We start from the raw sequence: 16,650 nt of genomic DNA on the forward strand, positions 1-16,650 counted from the left end.
TTCTCAGGGTATATGCCCAGTAGTGGGATTGCTGGGTCGTATGATGGTTCTATTTTTAGTTTTTTAAGGCACCTCCATACTGTTCTCCATAGTGGCTGCATCAATTTACATTCCCACCAACAGTGCAAGAGGGTTCCCTTTTCTCCACACCCTCTCCAGCATTTATTGTTTCTAGATTTTTTGATGATGGCCATTCTGACTGGTGTGAGGTGATACCTCATTGCAATTTTGATTTGTATTTATTTCTCTAATGATTAATGATGTTGAGCATCCTTTCATGTGTTTGCTGGCAATCTGTATATCTTCTTTGGAGAAATGTCTTTTTAGGTTTTCTGCCCATTTTTGGATTGGGTTGTTTGTTTTTTTGATATTGAGCTGCATGAGCTGCTTGTATATTTTGGAGAGTAAGCCTTTGTCCGTTGCTTCACTTGAAAATATTTTCTCCCATTCTGAGGTTGTCTTTTTGTCTTGTTTATGGTTTCCTTTGCTGTGCAAAAGCTTTTAAGTTTCATTAGGTCCCATTTGTTTATTTATGCTTTTATTTCCATTTCTCTAGGAGGTGGGTCAAAAAGGGTCTTGCTGTGATTTATGTCATAGAGTGTTCTGCCTATGTTTTCCTCTATGAGTCTTATAGTGTCTGGCCTTACATTTAGGTCTTTAATCCTCGTTTATTCATTAAATAAGGGCTTACTGATGGTCTGTCGTGACTTGTCTCCCAGCCTCTCCCAATAAGACTGGAAGTTCTTGAAAGCAGGGATGGTCTCCTCTATAACTCCTGGGCAAGAAGGAGAGCAGTTGTGTAATAGCCATCAAAAATTGTGTTAGAAATTTCACTTCTAAAAATGTATTGTGAAGAGTCACACATGTGAAATGCCATCTATCCAAGCTTACTCACTGCAGCAATTTTTGTAACAGCAGAAGATTGGAGAAAAACCTAAACGTTCATCAGTAGAGTTAGGTTGAATAAATTATGGTACAGCCATAGAATGGGACACTATGCATCTGTAAAAAAGAATGAGAAAGTTCTTTAGGTAGAAGCTGTAAAGTTGAGTGGTTAAAAGCAAATATTCTGATGAAAAAGAATGTATATATATATATATGCATAACTGAATCACTTTGTTGTACAGTAGAAATTAACACAACACTGTAAATCAACTATACTCCAATAAAATAAATTAAAAAAAAATACTACCCAAAGCAATCTACAGATTCAATGCAATCCCTATCAAATTACCAATGGCATTTTTTACGGAGCTAGAACAAATCATCTTAAAATTTGTATGGAGACACGAAAGACCCCGAATAGCCAAAGGAGTCTTGAGGGAAAAAAACGGAGCTGGAGGAATCAGACTCCCTGACTTCAGACTATACTACAAAGCTACAGTAATCAAGACAATATGGTACTGGCACAAAAACAGAAACATAGATCAATGGAACAAGATAGAAAGCCCAGAGATAAACCCACGCACCTATGGTCAACTAATCTATGACAAAGGAGGCAAAGATATACAATGGAGAAAAGACAGTCTCTTCAATAAGTGGTGCTGGGAAAACTGGACAGCTACATGTAAAAGAATGAAATTAGAATACTCCCTAACACCGTACACAAAAATAAACTCAAAATGGATTAGAGACCTAAATGTAAGACCGGACACTATTAAACTCTTAGAGGAAAACATAGGAAGAACACTCTTTGACATAAATCACAGCAAGATCTTTTTTGATCCACCTCCTAGAGAATTGGAAATAAAAACAAAGATAAACAAATGGGACCTAATGAAACTTAAAAGCTTTTGCACAGCAAAGGAAACCATAAACAAGACGAAAAGACAACCCTCAGAATGGGAGAAAATATTTGCAAACGAATCAACGGACAAAGGATTAATCTCCAAAATATATAAACAGCTCATTCAGCTCAATATTAAAGAAACAAGCACCCCAATCCAAAAATGGGCAGAAGACCTAAATAGACATTTCTCCAAAGAAGACATACAGATGGCCACGAAGCACATGAAAAGATGCTCAACATCACTAATTATTAGAGAAATGCAAATCAAAACTACAATGAGGTATCACCTCACACCAGTTAGAATGGGCATCATCAGAAAATCTACAAACAACAAATGCTGGAGAGGGTGTGGAGAAAAGGGAACCCTCTTGCACTGTTGGTGGGAATGTAAATTGATACAGCCACTATGGAGAACAATATGGAGGTTCCTTAAAAAACTAAAAATAGAATTACCATATGATCCAGCAATCCCACTACTGGGCATTTACCCAGAGAAAACCATAATTCAAAAAGACACATGCACCCGAATGTTCATTGCAGCACTATTTATAATAGCCAGGTCATGGAAGCAACCTAAATGCCCATCAACAGACGAATGGATAAAGAAGATGTGGCACATGTATACAATAGAATATTACTCAGCCATGAAAAGGAACGAAATTGAGTCATTTGTTGAGACGTGGATGGATCTAGAGACTGTCACACAGAGTGAAGTAAGTCAGAAAGAGATAAACAAATATCGTATATTAACGCATGTTTGCGGAACCTAGAAAAATGGTACAGATGAGCCAGTTTGCAGGGCAGAAGTTGAGACACAGATTTAGAGAACGGACATATGGACACCAAGGGGGGAAAACTGTGGTGGGGTGGGGATGGTGGTGTGCTGAATTGGGCGATTGGGATTGACATGTATACACTGATGTGTATAAAATTGATGCCTAATAAGAACCTGCAGTATAAAAACAAACAAACAAAACAACTAATACTAAACTTTCACTGGGTTATTTGTATGGAAATATGTTAATATAAATGTTTCAGACATTACATGAAATTTCTAAAAATCTTATATGTTCTGGTATAATGTTATAAGTCATAATCTTAGTTATTACTTTAAAATGTATATCTCAGATAACTAATTTTCTTGTCAACTGCATTATTATGAACTTTCATCAAATCTTTAACAGTGGTCATTTTTAAGTCTTTTGTCATTTACAGACAGTTCTGGGTGTACTCTGATGCTTTTGCAAATATGTTCCTATAAAAGGGTTTCATCTTCAAGAAATTCATGGAAAAGACTGACAAGTACAGGTTTCTGGTAACTGACTGTACTGCTGAACTGAATGAATAAGCATTTTCAGAACTCTAATGAAAAACTGATGAACTCACAAAAGTGCTAACAAAAGATCAAGATAAAAAAAATTAATTACATGGGACTGAGTGAACTGATGAGGATGAGTATAATTTTTGTGACTTTCTGTCTGAATTAAAAAAAAAAATCCCACAAGGACTCAGAGGCAAAGAACATACAAATCAATTTTCACTGCAAAGTAAAGGAGCTGGTATAGTGGAGGATTACTGGACTGCATGTCAAGATTATGACATAGTATGAGTTTGTTTCATGTTTGGTAATTGCAATCATTGTTGCTTTTGTTGTGGTCATCCATGTACAATGCTTGGTGTCAGTCTATTTATCTCTTGCAAAAATAAAATACAGTGTGTGTGTGTGAAAAAAAAAAAAAAAGAAAAGCAAATATTCTGGAGTCAGACTGCCTGGGTTTAAGTCCTGCCTCCCCCAGTTACTAGATGCATGACCTGTAGGCATTTATCTTCTTGGACCTCAATTTTCTTCCCTATAAAAATGAGGATGGGCTTCCCTGGTGGCTCAGTGGTTAAGAATCCGCCTGCCAATGCAGGGGACATGGGTTTGAGCCCTGCTCCGGGATGATCCCATGTCACGAAGCAACTGAGCCTGTGCACCACAACTACTGAGCCCGCGCTCTAGAGCCCCCGTGCCACAACTACTGAGCCCATGTACCACAACTACTGAAGCCAGCACACCCAGAGCCTGTGCTCCGCAACAAGAGAAGCCACTGCGATGAGAAGCCCACGCACTGCAAGGAAGAGTAGCCTCTGCTCGCCACAACTAGAGAAAGCCTATGGGCAGAAACAAAGACCCAATGCAGCCAAAAATAAATTAAAAAAAAAAAATGAGGGTGATGAAGATTATAGTGGCATCTGTAGATGATGTATCATAGGCATGTTGTGATGATTAAATAAGTTAATAAATATAAAGTGTTTAGAGAGTTGGTAGATAAGGTATGAATGCACATTCAGTGATCAAAGCAAGGTGCCCAAAAATATACAGAGTAGGCTACCGTTTGTGTGAAAAAGAATGGAAATAAAGACTACATATACCCAGCTCTTTATGTTTCCATAGAACATCTTTGGGTAGATACAAAAGGAACTACGGCATTCGTTGTTTTGGAAGGGGAAAGTGGACATTTGGAGGAAAGACTGAAAGAAGAGTTTTTACTGTGCACTCCTTTTATCTTTGGATTTTGAACCATGAGAATTATTACCTAGTGCAACAATAAATAAATTAAAACATATATATGTGTGTGCGCATATACATATATGTATATATATGCACACACACACAGAACTATCTCATGTAATTTTTTTAAAGTGAAAGTCCATAACATAAAATTAGCCATTTTAAAGTGAACAATTAAAACACATTGAATTTCAATTTAAAAATAAGAGTTTTTAATAAGACCTCGCCATTTTCTGTCTCTGTTGGCTTGGCATTGGTCTCCAAATCCAGCAAGGTCTACTTCCAGTGCCACCACATTTTGACATCTTCCTTGGAGACTGTTCGCACCAGTCTAGACGTCTTCTGAATTTCTAAGCACCTGGAATCTGTATGCTGCCTTGACTTGAATATGTCCTGGAGTCAGTGCAATGGGTCTGCGTCTTTGTCTTCTTCCCTAGAGCTGTGCCAGGAGCTTGTTGCAGTCAGAGGTGGTCCCCACGCTTCTCCATATTCCCTGCAGTGCTATCCTCGGTGCTTTGACGAGATTATTGGATGGATGGATGGATGGATGGAAGAGGCTTCAGGACCCGGCTGAACCCCGGCAGCCTCTGGGCAAGGAAACTGTGCCCTCTACAGGACTATTTTAAAAGTGGTGATGCGGCAGGCGTTCCCAGCGCAGGGCGGGGAGTTCCCTCCGCTGGGGAGCTGGGGCACGGGATGGAGGGAAATGACAGAGGAAGAGGCAGAACCCACCAACTGGCTGTCCTCCTCCGCCGATGGACTCACCGAATCCACGACCGCATGAAACATGCAGTAGAAACTCGGCTTGGGTCAGCGGCTGGGCCACCCCCAGACGCTGTAGAAAGACTCCCAGAGCTGGAAAAATTTCATTTTGAAGAGTCATGGGGGTCGGGGGTGGGGAGGAGTTGTCACAAAACCCAGAGAAATAAAACAACCTGCCCAAGATCACACTGCTGGTCAGTGCCGCCCTGGGACTTACTTCTGTCACGCAAGCTGATTTCTGAACATGAGTTTTAAACCACAGCGCCCTGACGCAGGCAACGTAATCTGGTCATTACGGCCCTTCATCTTGGCCACTTCAGGTCTCCTAAGCCACTCGCAGTCCAACTCAGAGCTCCCTTCCATGCTTCTCCCCTGCTCTCTGGCCTGACTTGGAGTTCCGGGGGCACAAAGCCCCAGGCAGGCCTCGGGTGGGGCAGGGCAGGCTGCCCATCTCCTGACCTGGTCCCATTGCGTGGCCTGTGTGTCCCTGAGCACGGAAGGTGCCTGGTTCAGAGAGTGTCAGCTCGGGGCTGCCGTCACTTCGTCCTGCCCCTGCGCGGGTTAGGGTTAGCTGGCACGGCGATCCCTCGGAGATGAAGCGAAGTCCCCACCCCTGGGATGGTGTGTGCCCTATCCTCGAATGGGGGTGCCCATTTCCTCTGCCGGGAAGCCTCCCAGCAGCACCTTGGCTCTCTCTCCTAATTACTTTTTAAGTTTCACTTGGGAGCCATGGAAAACTGTGGTCATTTCCAAACCCCTTGGGAGACTAGAAGAGCCAAGGGGCTTCTGCAAGCTCTCCAGCACCTGGAGAGGCCATGCCACCATTTCAACTACTCTATTCCCTGGGGTCAGGGGAAGGGAGAGCATCGGCAGGGCTTCCACATGCCAGAAGTCCCATGCAGGGTGGCTGGACCCAGGCCCACTCTTCTCTCAGGTCCCCTGAACGATAGGGTAGCTGGGGCAGGGGGTGGGCTGGGGGTAAGTGCAGGGACACTTCCCGCGGCTCACTCTGTTCTTTCGCTCCCAAGCTAGTCTCTTCCCAGCTCAGAGCTCTGGGGGTGTGTGTGTGTGTCTGGAGTGGGAGGGAGGAAGCAGCAAGCAGAAAAACCTGTTATTTTGGTTGGCTTTTCATTTCAAATTTCTCTTGACTCATTCCAGGATAGTAGAAATCAAGATCTGGCATCTGATTCAGGGATGATCTCCAGGAGAGAACAATGAAAAAAACCTGTCAGTGTCTCAAAGGCTGCGTATCACAAAATAAAAAGTGTGTGTTATTCCTTCTTGAATTTTAACTGAGATCAAAGTATTAAGTTTAGATCTTAGAATTTCTGGTACTTCAGAGCTGGTTGGGGAGAAACGAGGGACCTGGCATCCAGGCTGTTTATTCTCTAATTTGAAGGAAGATGGCACTGAGAGAATCTTCTCTTCCTTCCAAGTTTTGCTTGGGGCTGAATCTGGTTTGAAAATCCGGTTGAACAGTGGGAAGACACCTCTATTCCAGAGAGGAGGCCACTCGCATTTGGAGCCTAATGATCTCAGAGGGAAGAAGGAAGCTGTTGCTGTCATAAGGGCCGGGAGAACCTTCTCAAACAAGAACAGGCCAAGAGATAAACCCACTCACATATGCTCACCTTATCTTTGATAAAGGAGGCAAGAATATACAGTGGAGAAAAGACAGCCTCTTCAATAAGTGGTGCTGGGAAAACTGGACAGGTACATGTAAAAGTATGAAATTAGAACACTCCCTAACACCATACACAAAAATAAACTCAAAATGGATTAAAGACCTAAATGTAAGGCCAGAAACTATCAAGCTCTTTGAGGAAAACATAGGCAGAACACTCTATGACATAAATCACAGCAAGATCCTTTTTGACCCATCTCCTAGAGAAATGGAAATAAAAACAGAAATAAACAAATGGGACCTAATGAAACTTAAAAGCTTTTGCACAGCAAAGGAAACCATAAACAAGACCAAAAGACAAGCCTCAGAATGGGAGAAAATATTTGCAAATGAAGCAACTGACAAAGGATTAATCTCCAAAATTTACAAGCAGCTCATGCGGCTCAATATCAGAAAAACAAACAACCCAATCCAAAAATGGGCAGAAAACCTAAATAGACATTTCTCCAAAGAAGATATACAGATTGCCAACAAACACATGAAAGAATGCTCAACATCATTAATCATTAGAGAAATGCAAATCAAAACCACAATGAGATATCATCTCACACCGGTCAGAATGGCCATCATCAAAAAATCTAGAAACAATAAATGCTGGAGAGGGTGTGGAGAAAAGGGAACCCTCTTGCACTGTTGGTGGGAATGTAAATTGATGCAGTCACTATGGAGAACAGTATGGAGGTTCCTTAAAAAACTAAAAATAGAACTACCATACGACCCAGCAATCCCACTACTGGGCATATACCCTGAGAAAACCATAATTCAAAAAGAGTCATGTACCAAAATGTTCATTGCAGCTCTATTTACAATAGTCAGGACATGGAAGCAACCTAAGTGTCCATCAACAGATGAATGGATAAAGAAGATGTGGCACATGTATACAATGGAATATTACTCAGCCATAAAAAGAAACGAAATTGAGTTATTTGTAGTGAGGTGGATGGACCTAGAGTCTGTCATACAGAGTGAAGTAAGTCAGAAAGAGGAAAACAAATACCATATGCTAACACATATATGGAATCTAAGAAAAAAATAAAAAGGGTCATGAAGAACCTAGGGGTAAGATGGGAATAAAGACACAGACCTACTAGAGAATGGACTTGAGGACACGGGGAGGGGGAAGGGTAAGCTGTGACAAAGTGGGAGAGTGGCATGGACATATATACACTACCAAATGTAAAATAGATAGTGGGAAGCAGCCGCATAGCACAGAGAGATCAGCTCGGTGCTTTGTGACCACCTAGAGGGGTGGGATGGGGAGGGTGGGAGGGAGGGAGACGCAAGAGGGAAGAGATATGGGAACATATGTATATGTATAACTGATTCACTTTGTTATAAAGCAGAAACTAACACACCATTGTAAAGCAATTATACTCCAATAAAGATGTTAAAAAAAAAAAAAAAAGAACAGGCAAGCATGCTTCCTCAATGGGTTATTTGAGCTTTGCTCAAAGTGCAGCCAGGCCTCTTTTGAGCTTGGCTAACCTATCCGCACTCACTGAAAACCTGAAAGGGTTATTGTTCAGGTGCCATAAAAGGACACAGAGGGTGTGAAAGGCCCACTGTTTTCTGTTGGAAATAGTCATCTGTCCCAAGGTTAAAATGTAATCAAAATTGTTTTTTAAAAATCCTTTCTGTCCAAAGGCAACAAAAATATAGCATAAGGAATGGAAATGGCTGAGCTTCAAAGAAACATCTCAATATCTTTTAGAGTAAATTTTCTGCTTGAGTACTGTTAATAATTGGCCATTTCCCCATTTCCCCATTTCCCTCCAGAACACTGGAGTCTATTCACCATTCATTCACCTAGTCTCTGGAAGAGAATCTGAGGGCAGCCAAGTAAAGCACCAAGCAAGGCAATCTCAGACTTTGCAAATATCTGACACAGGTTTAAGCAACCTGAAAAGAAGTTTTACAGCTCAGCTGAACTGGGGACCCAGAAAGAGAGGGGAAAAAAAAGCAATTCATTCTCTCACCTCATGTGAGACAACATCAAGTAAAGAGAACATACGAAGAGAAACTTAATTTGGAACCACTTATATGCTCAGAAAAATAGTCAATTCATTTTTAGAAAGAAGCTCTCTGCTCTGCCTTTTTCCTGGTTTGCTCATATTACCCGGGTGACACCTTCTTCATCCCAAAGGAAGGGCTCTGTCCCTCTCGGTCATAGAAGGAGCCCCTCATAAGCCTATGAAGGTGACCTCAAAGGGAGCAGGACATGCACTACATGGAGAGGTGAGAGCAAGCGCTTTGCTCCACTGGTGAGAGGGCAGGTCCTGGTACGGGGAGTGGCAGGAGAGGACGCTTGAGGGACAGGCCAGAGGTATAGTTTATGGGCCCTGAATGCCATGCTAAGGACTTCAGCATTTATCCTTAGGCGTGTGGAGCTAATGGGGGGGGGGGCGGTTTACACCATTTGTTTCTTTTTAAAGAATTATTATGTAGTAATTATTTAAGGATTATTAAGTAATCATTTCCTATTACATAGTAAAAGTTATTATAGAAATATAGAGAGTAGCTAATCTCCTAATCAAATAGAAATAAAAACCCCAAACTGAACAGGTCATAATCATGCTTCACAGGGATAACCACTGGAAACATTTTGGGGAAGAATGGGCTATATATACATGCTTTTCTATTAAAACAAAAAGGGATCATTCTTCACACATGGTTTTATAGTCTGATTTTTTTCATTAAACATTATAAAGTAACTTTCTTTATGTGTTAGGCTCCTACATAGTTATTTTCAGCTTTTTTCCTGACCTAATATTCTTGAGGGAACTAACACCATCTCATGAGTATCATGGGTAGCAGGGGTTGAATGAATGGTTTTTTTAATACATTTATTTATTTATTTTTATTTTTGGCTGCGTTGGGTCTTCGTTGCTGTGCGCAGGCTTTCTTTAGTTGCAGTGAGCGGGGGCTACTCTTCGTTGGGGTGTGTGGGCTTCTCATTGCGGTGGCTTCTCTTGTTGCGAAGCACAGGCTCTAGGCGTGCAGGCTTCAGTAGTTCTGGCACGCGGGCTTCAGTAGTTGTGGCTCGCGGGCTCTAGAGCGCAGGCTCAGTAGTTGTGGCGCACGGGCTTAGTTGCTCCGCAACATGTGGGATCTTCCCGGACCAGGGTTCGAACCCGTGTCCCCTGAATTAGCAGGTGGATTCCTAACCACTGCGCAACCAGGGAAGCCCTGAATGAGTGGTTTTTAAGGAGGGGGCACTCCTCTTTAGAATCACTGGTCTAGGGACTTCCCTGGTGGTGCAGTGGTTAAGAATCCACCTGCCAATGCAGGGGACACGGGTTTGACCTGATCCCTGGTCTGGGAAGATCCCACGTGCCGCAGAGCAACTGAACCTGTGCACCACAACTACTGAAGCCCGTGCACTTAGAGCCCGTGCTCCGCAGCGAGAAAGGCCACTGCAGTGAGAGGCCTGTGCACCGCAGCAAAGAGGAGTCCCCGCTCGACGCAACTGGAGAAAGCCCGCGCACAGCAATGAAGACCCAACGCAGCCAAAAATAAATAAATAATTAAAAAAAAAAAAATCACTGGTCTATAACATCACTTAGGTGATTGAGCTGTATTTCATTAAAATACTTACTGGACATTTTGTTTCTAATCTTACCCACTTGCCAATAATGCTTCTGTAAATATATTTGAATTTATAGTTTTCTATACTTATCTGGTTAGGTTTAATTCTTTTTTTTCATGAAAGAAGTGGAAAATTCTGTTCGAGCCAAATTTGAGGATTATAAACCACGAACAGCATCTCAGAAAACTCCGAGAACTGTTCCCTAGATTTAATACTTTAAGATAACTTCTTTGAAGTTCAGTTGCTCGGTCAAAATCTCTCTCTGTATATTTGCATTTAAAAAAAGGATAATTCAGCTGTTGACTGAGCTGGTGCCCTTGCCTTTGCCTTTGAGATCTTGGTATTACTTGATATTTTCAATCTTTATAATCTTTGTCAATCTGGTTGACAAAAGCTTAATTTTAAAAATTTGTATTTATTTGATTACTAGTAAGGTTGAAATTTTGTTTTCATATGGCTATTGGCTATTTATATTTCTTTTGAGAATATATATTTCTTAAGAATTGTCCAGCCATGTACATTGCTCACTTACCCTTTTAAAGAAAGAAGATTATATTTTATAATTTATTACCAAGGTATTCCATATTCATTGTCAAATCATCTGAATCAGTGGAAAAAGTCACTCAATAGCTCATAATCCAGAGATAACCAATGTTAATAGTTAAAAAAATTTTTTTTATTTTATATTGGAGAATAGCAGATTTACAATATTGTATTAGTTTCAGGTGTACAGCCAAGTGATTCAGTTATACATATACCCAATGTAATAGTTTTGAGTTAGGACTTTGTGTGTGTGTGTGTGTGTGTGTGTGTGTGTGTGTGTGCGTGTGTGTGTGTGTCTGCATATGTGGATGCATGTATCATAAATGTGGACTTTAAAAAAAAATCTATTTATTTATTTATTTTTAGCTACGTTGTGTCTTCCTTGCTGGGCGCGGGCTTTCTCTAGTTGTGGCGAGCAGAGGCTACTCTTTGTTGCGGTGCACGGGCTTCTCATTGCAGTGGCTTCTCTTGTTGCAGAGCATGGTCTCTAGGCGTGCGGGCTTCAGTAGTTGTGACTCATGGGCTCTAGAGTGCAGGCTCAGTAGTTGTGGCGCATGGGCTTAGTTGCTCCGCAACATGTGGGGTCTTCCTGGACCAGGGCTCGAAAACGTGTCCCGGGCATTGGCAGGCAGATTCTTAATCACTGTGCCACCAGGGAAGCCCACAGATGTGGACGTTTATACAGATATTGGCTTTACATATATGATTTATGAAAATCTCAGTATGTCAATAAACACACAGCTACATCATTTGTAATGATCCACTACACAGATGTCCCATTTTTCTAATCCTTGACAATTCAGGTAGTAAATCTTTATGCCTGTGTCCAATTCTTTTCTTAGTGGAATCAGATTCAAATGATTTGAACAGGGACTTCCCTGGTGGCACAGTGGTTGGGAATCCACCTGCCAATGCAGGGGACACAGGTTCGATCCCTGGTCTGGGAAGATCCCACATGCCGCGGGGCAACTGGGCCCGTGTGCCACAACTACTGAGCCCACGTGCTGCAACTACTGAAGCCCACGTGTCTAGAGCCCGTGCTCCACAGCAGGAGAGGCCACTGCAATATCAGAAGCCCGCGCACCGCAACGAAGAGTAGCCCCGCTCACCGCAACTAGAGAAAGCCTGCATGCAGCAACAAAGACCCAATGCAACCAAAAATAAAAATATAAATTTATTTAAAAAATGATTTGAACATATTTATTAATATCAACTCTGATATATTATAATGGTTTCCCCAGTTATTTCTTTAAATTTTATAGTTTTATATTTTTAGTACTAAAATTCACATATTGATTTTCATATTGAACCAGCCTTGCATTCCCAAGGTAGACTCCACTTGGTTGTGGTTATTCTTTATATATAGTGCTAGATTTGATTTGACAAATCTTCTGTTAAGGATTCTTCAGTCTAATTTCATCAGGTATATTGGTCTGAGTTTCTTTGAACTGTTTCTACCTAGTTTTGGTATCAGGGTAATGTTGGCCTTATAAAGTAAGTCGGGGTTGAGCTCCAGAAAAAAAAAATTACCGTAATTATTATAGTATTATTCATAAATAACTTTATGGGGTCACTTGCCCTAGCTCCTTCCTCTCCCCAATCTGCCCAGTGTGTTCAGTTCCCCAGGACTCCCTTTTTCAATCCTCTGGCCAGAAATCTGCAGCTTTAGTTATTGAATTCTACCAGACACTTCTGTGGCTGTATTCATGTCCAAGGCTAAGCAGTGAGTTTACTGCTGGAGGGGGAAACATGGCAAAATTGTCAGTTTGATATACTTCAGTTCTGGTCTTCTCCAATCTGCCTGCTACTAACTATGGTTCAGGGTCCTCAAATTGCTGTTCCATGCATTTTACCCAGATTTTATAGTTGAATTCCGAGGAAGAGACGGGGAGGATGGTGTTTACCTCATCTTATCAGGACCTGGAACTCATAAATTTTTTTTTTTTAAAGGAATTCCTTTATTTTTATTATTTATTTATTTATTTTTGGCTGTGTTGGGTCTTCGTTTCTGTGCAAGGGCTTTCTCTAGTTGCGGCAAGCGGGGGCCACTCTTCATCGTGGTGCGCGGGCCTCTCACTATCGTGGCCTCTCTTGTTGCGGAGCACAAGCTCCAGATGCGCAGGATCAGTAGTTGTGGCTCACGGGCCCATTTGCTCCGCGGCATGTGGGATCTTCCCAGACCAGGGCTCGAACCCGTGTCCCTTGCATTGGCAGGCAGATTCTCAACCACTGCGCCACCAGGGAAGCCCTGGAACTCATAAGTTTGGTTTCAATTAATAATTTAGTTGTAGCTCCCCTTCCACTTCACCATATACTAAGCCCTCTCCTTTTTTATCTCTTTTGATGTGCACTATTTCATAAAAAGGAAAAAATTAAGAACCCATATAATTAAGAATTTTGCCATCTAGAATCTTCTCCCTCCTTCTCTTAATCCAACCAAAGAGCAAACAGGAAGACAGGCAGGCTGCTCCAATGTTACTGTGAGATTTTTAGGAGATAGGTTTTGATCTCTGCCCTGACATAAAGGATTCCTTTGAGGCTGTAGCTTGCTTCAATTTCAGGCCTCCTTCCTGACATTTCTCTTGAAACAGTCAATGAAGGAAGTGCATCAAGTGTTTATGACTGTCCTTTACATTAGGTGTGGGAGACATCACGTATCCTAGTATATAGGAGGGAAACACATGACTACAGAATCAAAGAATTTTGGAACTGACAGTAATTTTAGAGATGGTCTGCCCCTCAGTTTAACGTATGTGGTTGCACATGCAGATTGGAAGAGTCCATAGGTAAAATGTCCACGATCTGAAATATAATAAAACCAAATGCCCACAGGCCCAGCCTGGTAGACAAAATAGGGAACAGTAGAGGTTTTGGTAAACTGTCCAGAACAGGCTTTGTCTTAAATTTATCCTCTAGGGGGAGTAGCCATTACTCTCATCATAGGAACACATGCTCTATGTCATCAGATCTTCCAGTTTTTCAAGAGAAGTCAAATTGGGATTTTCATGTGAAATCTTTAATATTGGCTCAAAGTTTCTAACAGTCTTTGGGCCAAGTGAGACACAGCTACATCCTGGGTATAGTATATTAGATATCATTTTTGACTCCTGGCTCAGGTAAAAGTTTTTGTCCTTTTTTCCTATCCTTACTTAAGCATTGACCTTTGAAAGAGCTACAGCTTTGTAGGTTCTTTAGAATTACGAGGAGAAAAAAAGGCTAATGGGCAGGCCTTTGGAGTGGACCAAAATTGGGATACTTAAGATCTATTTGTACATTACATCTTAAGCATTAAAATTCTGCAGAGAGGTTTGACTAAAGCAAAAATTAACACTTTGTAAATCAACTGTACTTCAATTAAAAATATTTTTTTTTAAAAAGGGACAAATCTATAGGAGGTACATAGCATAAAGGTTAAGAGTTCAGGATTTGAAGTCAACAGGACTCTCCAAGTACGCAGCTTTCTGATGATCTGACACATTCAAGAAGAGATATTCAAATGATCTTTATTATAGCAACAGCAAAGTACTTAATCTCAAAACCCTGGTTTGCTCATGTGTAATGAAACCTATCACCTAGTGATAGCCCAAGGATGAAACCACATGTACCATTTTAGCACAGTGATGTGGAGTTGCTTGAAGGTCTTTTGAGGAGCAATGACATGATCAAATCGGTGCTTTAGGAAAAATATTCTGGGGACTGTAGGTTGAATAGTGGAGACTGGAGGCAGAAAGAAAAAAGGCAAGACTGGAGTTTGGACTGAAAGGATTTGGAAATAAACATAACAAAAGGAGTACCTGATGAAACTTGGAAGGTGGATGAGATCATCATTAGCATGTACATATAAGAAGATGCCAATGATAGAACCATAGAAAGTGCTACAGCTGACCCCTGAACAACGTAAGGGGTCGGCAACTTCTCTGTAACCCCATTCATTTTATTGTTGCAGTTAATATTTTTAAAAAGCCATTTCTTCAATTGTTCTTTTTTTTTCCTATAGCTATTCATATTAGAAGGTACTTATAATCCTTTCTCTCTCCCATAACATCTTTTGTCCCTCCTGCTCTGCGGTTCCAACTACATGCCATAATTTTGAACAAATTCACTATCTTGGTCATTCTTTTTTGAATATCACATTAAAATTAATGCCCAGAACTGAACACCAGATTCCAGATATGGTGTGACTAATGCCTAGTGTAGGAGGACTGCATCTCTCTCAATTTTGGATATCACTAAGACAAAGGATACAAGAATGCGCCTTCGCTGTTAAAAGGCTTGCAGTGCTCACTAAAATTAGTTGTGATTGGTAATGCAGGTTTTAACTTCCTTCCAGCCCTCCACATTATGCATTAGCAAAAGGCAGGCCTTCTGTTTTTGTCTGCATTATAATGCACACTATATCACACTGAAGTACAATTTGCTCTTTTTAAACAGCTTATGGCAAAGCTCAAGGTAAATTACAACACTCTGGACTTTTTCCCATCAGGAACCTGTCATACTGCATTATCCTGTATTTATTTAATATAGGGCCTATATTGATCCAAGCCCTAGTTATGTTCTCTGCCATTTTCCCTTTCTACTTGTGAACTCTCTAACATTAGCGTATTTTATGAGTGATTAATTAGCTGGGATCAACTTAACTGCCTTTTCATACTTTCATGCAACAGATTACTTTTTAAAAAAATATTTCACATTAGGTTACTGATTAAACGGTCCTTTCCAAACTGAAGACCCTTTGTCTCTAGTACCAGTATCTTACTATATTAAAGTGAATAGAGTAGCTTTGTATTTAACATGGAACCAGTTTAAGCATTGTTCAAAAATATTACTCAAAGTTTTAAGTTATAGAATTGTTTCCTCTTTGCAGACTTTATTTTACATCTACTATTATTACCCTAAGCAAGATAAAGGAGGACTAACGGAACTTAGCGCCTGTGACTGCTGGGACGTGGGTGGTGTGGGGAGAGTAGTGTGAGTACACACGTTACGGAGCTGTGCGCTGCTCATGTGCTTTTTGGCCATTTGACTCTGCACTTGGGGTTGGTCTGTACTTACGTCATTGTAATGATTTCACTCCTGCCTGTGACATTTTTATCAAATGTGTGAATAAATAAAGATTAGTATGAAAATAAAAAGACAAAGGAGGACTAAAATTAACTAGACTATAGCTTACTAAAATTACCTAGACAACAACTAATCAATAAAATTGCTTAGGGAATAGGGATATTATGATTTGCTAAATACTGCAATAAACTTATTGCCATATTGTATAGCTGATCATAAAATACCTTTAATACTAAACTTAAAATATAATTTAATTCTGAACTGTAAAGCATGTTTATTAAAGCATGATCCATGTACAACTTGCATCAGAACCACCTATAATTAAAGAAAAAAATTGATCTGGGATGATCCTACAGTGCTTGTTAAAAATGCAGTTTCCCTGTGTACTGATACAGAACAACCTCCAAGACTCCAAGATACATTAAATGAGAAAAGGCAAGGTTCAGAACAATGTACGCAGTATCCAGCCATTTGTACAAAGACAAAGGGGAGCACAGGTTTATGCTGACATGTGCACAGACCATGTGTGGAAGGATATACAAATGGATAACACTACCTCTGGAAAGGGGAACCATGTAATGGGAAAACAAGGGGAGGCAGAAGGTATTTTATGCCGTAAACCCCTTTACAATTTTTGACTTTTGTAACATGTTATGAACAATCCGTTCAAA

This window comes from Balaenoptera acutorostrata, chromosome 2 (genome assembly GCF_949987535.1).
Source record: "Balaenoptera acutorostrata chromosome 2, mBalAcu1.1, whole genome shotgun sequence".
In the NCBI taxonomy this organism is placed as follows: Eukaryota; Metazoa; Chordata; class Mammalia; order Artiodactyla; family Balaenopteridae; genus Balaenoptera; species Balaenoptera acutorostrata.